Here is a 5,198-nt window from a genome sequence, read left to right on the forward strand (position 1 = left end):
CACACTCTTTCCTCTCTTACTGTTTCTTTGGTCTTAGCTGGAAAAACATTGCTCATGCTATTTCAGTGGTCTATTTTCTTGTCTATAACTTGTTTAAATTGTTCAATATCTATTATAGAATCTGGAACATTTTAGATACTTAGGAGATACTTTTTGGATGAATGAGTGAGTGGTAATGCGTGAGGTGTTTTTACGAAATTGAAGATCATCCAGATTGACTAGAATGTAGCTGTATGAAGGACAGGTGTGAAAGTTATGAATGATGGTTGTGTGTCTTTGGTTAGGTTGTCTGAACACAAATTCTGAGACAAAAATTCCAGAACAGGAAGTTTATTATGGAATGTTTTATGATTAACTTATGTGAAGGAATGAGGGATATAGCAGAGGGAGAATTTTAACTGAAATGAAATTTCAACAGGATTCTCATCTAATCCCATATGGCAAATAAGTTGTCACAAACCCATAATGTTGTCCTGAACTGAGAAAAGAGGGCTAGGCTTTTATATTTTTTCAAATTAAAAAAAAATCTCTCTATTTTCTTTATTGAGGTAACATTGGTTTACAACACATGGTTTAGGAGAATATGTTCACACATATATCAGCATACCAGTCACACATATATCAGCATACCAGTCACATCCCTTTGTCATCTACCCTAGCCATTGGACTCCCTCTTCCCTATATTTTCACCCGAGTAGCCTCCATTCTGTAATCATATCTCTAGGTTTGTTTTGGTTTACTTTTGTCAGTTCCTTTTTTTTGTTCCCCTCTATGTTCCACATATTAGTGAAATCATCCAATATTTGTCTTTCTCCTGACTTATGTCAGTTAGCACAATCCCATCCAGTTCCATTTATGTTGTTACAAATAGCAAGAGTTGATCATTTTTTTATAGCTAAGAAATATTACATTGTGTATATACACACACATATATATATACACAACATCTTCTTAACCTACTGCTCTGTCTATGGATATGTATGTTGTTTTTATAACTTGGCTATTGTAAATAGTGCTGCAATGAACCTAACAGTGGACATAGCCCTTCAAATTAGTGATTTTGTATTTTTTAGGTAGAAACCTAAGGGTGGAATTGCTGGATCATATGCTCAATCTATTTTTAGTATTTTTGAGGAAAATCAATGCTGTTTGCCATGGGGTCTGGAATGAGGGGGTATATCATTGTGGTTTTGACTTGCATTTCCATGATGATATGTTATGTTGAACATTTTTTCATGTGGCTATTGGCCATCTGTATGTCTTCTTTGGAAAAGTTTCTATTTAGCTCTTCTGCCCATCTTTTGATTGGGTTCTTTGTTTTCTTTTTGTCGAGATATATGAGTTTTTTTGTAGATATTGGACATTAGCCCCTTGTCAGATGTATGCTGTGCAAATATTTTCTCCCATTCAATAGTGTGTGTTTTTGTTTTAAAGATATCTTCTTTCATTGCCCAGAAGCTTTTTAGCTTCATATAGTCCTAGTCATTTATTTTTGCTTTTGTTTTCCTTACATTTGGAGTCAAATCCCTACAGGTTTTCATCTATGTATTCTATGGTTACTGGTCTTACATTCAAGTGTTTAATCTATTTTGAGTCAATTTTTGTATATGGTGTGAGAGAGCAGTTAAGTTTCATTTTTCTGCCTCTGGCTGTCCAGTTTTTCCCAACATCATTTGTTAGGAGAGTTTCCTTTTTCCACTGTATACTCTTGGCTCCTTTGTCATAGTTTAACTGTCCATATAAATGTGTGTTCATTATTGGGCTCTCAATTCTATTCTTTTGGTCTATGTATTTATTTTCATTCCAATACCATACTGTTTTTATTGCTACAGATATATAGTGTAGTTTGAAGTCCAGAACATGATCCACCATTCCTCTTCTTTTTGTCAAAATTGCTCTTTCTATACAGAACTTTTGTGCCTCCATGTAAGTTTCTGTAATTGTTGCTCTATTCTTTGAAGAATTCCATTGAAACTTTGACAAGAATTGTGTTGAATCTATACAGACCATTGGATAAGATGGATATTTTAACAATATTAACTCTTCCAATCCATGAGTATGGAATATATTTCCATTTCCTTGTGTCTTCTTCTATTTCTTTTAACTATGTCTTATAGTTTTTATTGACTAGGTTTTTTACTTCCTTTGCTAGGTTTATTTCTAGTTATTTAATACTTTTGGTGCTATGGTAAATGGGATTATTTTCTTGATTTCTTGCTTTCCTAGTTCATTGTTTGCTTTAGGAATGCAACAGATTTTGTGACCTGCCACTTTACCATATTATTTATTGTTTTGAATAGCTTTTTAGTGAATATTTTGAATTTTCTATGCATATTATCATGTCATCTGCAAATAGTGATAATTTCACTTCTTTTCCAATTTGTATACATTTTATATATTTCTCTTGCCTAATTGCTCTAGATAAGACTTCCAGTCTTGTGTGGAACAGTAGTGGTAAATGTGGGCGTCCTGTCATCTACCTGATCTTAGAGGAAAAGCTTTCAGTTTTTCACTGTTGGGTATGATGCATATATGGCTTTTATTTGGCAATATGGCCTTTATTAATTTGAGATATGTTCTTCCTAATCTTATTTTATTGAGTTTTTTAATTATAAATGAATGCTGAATCTTGTCAAATTCCTTCTCTGCATTTATTTATATGATCATATGATTTTTGTCTTTTCTTTTGCTGATACATTGATCATTTTGCATATGTTGAACCAGCCTTGCACCCCTGGAATAAACTACACTTGTTCATGATATATGATTCTGCTAATGTATTGTTGAATTTGGTTTGCTAAAGTTTTGTTGACTATTTTTGTGTTTAGCAGGGATATTGGATCTGTAGGGGTTTTTTTTTTTTGTGTGTGTGTGTGATACTTTGCTTTTGGTAGCAGAGTAATGTTGATAGCATAAAATGTACTTTGGAAAAGTCCCTCAAAAATTTCTCAATTTTTTTTTTGAGAATTTGAGAAGGAGAGGTACTAGCTTTAAAAATTTGATACGGGCCTCCCCGGTGGCGCAGCAGTTGAGCGCTGGGCTGTGAAGCTGCCCACAGCCTCTGCAGCACCGGTTTGATCCCCGGCCACCGGGTGAGGGTCCCACATGGCATGCAGACCTCTCCTGCTGCGCCTGCTGCTCCCCTCAGCAGTGTCCTCCGTCTGTCTGCCTCTTCTGCTTCTTGCTCTGGCTCTGGTGGATTCTCTCACCCTCCCATGCTTCTGACTGTACCCAGTGCTTGTATAAATAAATAAATAAATAAATAAATAAATAAATAAATAAATAAATCTTTTAAAAAAATAAAAATTTGATAGAACTTACTAGTAAAGTCATTTGTTCCTGGACTTCTTTTTTCTGGAGATTTTTGATTACTGTTTAAATTTCCTTGCTTGTAATTGGTCTGTTCAAGTTTCCTATTGCTTCCTGAGTCACTCTTGGAAGGCTGTATGCCTCTAAGAATTTTTCAATTTCTTTTCTTTTTTTTTTAAAGGATTTTTATACTATATTAAAAAACTACAAAATGAAAAAGGGATCAATCAACATATATCTTAGAAGTTTTTCCAAGAATCTCTGTACCCAACAGCCACATAGGCTGGATTTTTCTTCGTTGCTCAGCTTGCAGTTCATTTAAGGATCACTGGAGGTACTTGTGTTCTAGGTCTTAAAATCAAACTTGTTCTGTCAAATCCAAGACCCTGAATTTATCCAAATTGTAGAAACATGCTTTTACCACTCGTCCACCAAAATACCTCCCATTCAGATCAACAACAGCTTTAATTGCTGATTCAACCCTCTCAAATTCTAAAAATATTTGTACTGCTTCATCACCAGGGGTACCAGGAATTTCAAATATCACACATTTTCCAACTTTGCCATATTTTTCACATTCTTCCTTGGTTTCAACTTCCAAGTCTTCATCTACCTCTCCTGCACCAATCATGTTCTTTAGTTGGCCTACTTTAGTAGGACACTTAAATATTTCAGTTAATGGATTTGAATCTGACTTCTTGGATGCATCTGGAAACCCTGTTTATGGGGGAGACCCACCTTTCTCTGTGGCATTGCCTACAATAATCTTGCCTCCTCTCTTAGTTGTCTTTTCCACTGATAACGCTGTGCTCAATCCTTGCTCATGCTTCCAAGACCCTGGCCTTCCCAGAAGCCATACTTCTGCATGATTTTATGTGCAACACTGCCACCCATGTTGGCAAGGAAGGAGTTGCCCGGCCGGGTGGGGGATCTGGGTCTGTCTGGTTCCTCATATACAGGGGGAGGGGTAGCAGCTTTGGAAGACTGTGAATGAGGTCTTGAATCCTCTTCATAAGGAAAATCTCAGGGTAACTCTTTGTCTTTCTCTACAAGAGAAGTTGGAGATATGATGGCAGCTCTGCCCATACTTCTTTTTCTCCTCTCCTTCATAATCTTCATCTTCATCAGAATCTGGATCTGGTCACCTTGAAAATCTGCTAGCTTCATGTCTGTCTTTATGCTTCTTCTCTCTCTCTTCTATTTCTTTTTGTCTTTCCAGCTCCTGCTGTCTCTGCCGTTCTTCTCTTTGGCGCTTTACTACTTTCTCATAATCATGAGGAAACATAGGATCATATTCATCAGCTAAGGGAATCAAAACTTCTCCTGCAGAAAACCCACTGATAACAGGATCCTTGAGACCAGCTGCTACATGTGGCTGGGTGTCCACAAACTGCCGGTCATCTGAAGAGCCGCCTCTCTTCAGGTTGATTACGGGGGCAAGGACTGTACTTTGTTTCGTCGTCTGGCTCTTTGCCTGAGTGAGAGCTGCCTTCTTCACCTGGAGCTGAGATTGCAGACATTTGAAATTTTTGGGCCAGCCCTCTGTTTTGGAGTCACTGGTCTCCACTCCCAGGTCATCATACAGGGACATCTTCTTTTCAGTTTAATGCTTATTGTAAGTAGGATTTTATATGTAAGTGAAGGTCTGAGTTCTGAGCATCTCAAGTAGCAGCAGGCTGTCCTGGCCGGCCCACTCTCCCCATGGGCTGCGGTGGCCCTCCCGGGCCGAGGTGTTGCGGAGAGGGTGGGCTGGGCACGCTCGGAGTACCTGCAAGCAGAATTTGTCTATTTCTTCTAGATTTTCCAATTTGTTGGCATTCATAGTAGTCTTTTATATACCTTTGTATTTCTGAGTGTCTGAGTAACTTCTATTTTTCTCATTTCTGGTT

The 5,198-nt window shown here is 37.3% G+C and overlaps 1 pseudogene; it reads right to left on the minus strand.

The window, feature by feature from the left end:
- Positions 1-3,667: 3,667 nt before the first annotated feature.
- LOC119259823 (splicing factor 45-like) lies at positions 3,668-4,900 on the minus strand (annotated as a pseudogene).
- Positions 4,901-5,198: the final 298 nt, after the last annotated feature.

Source organism: Talpa occidentalis, unplaced genomic scaffold, assembly GCF_014898055.3.
Source record: "Talpa occidentalis isolate TD23 unplaced genomic scaffold, MPIMG_talOcc4v2.1 talOcc4.5, whole genome shotgun sequence".
Taxonomy (NCBI): Eukaryota; Metazoa; Chordata; class Mammalia; order Eulipotyphla; family Talpidae; genus Talpa; species Talpa occidentalis.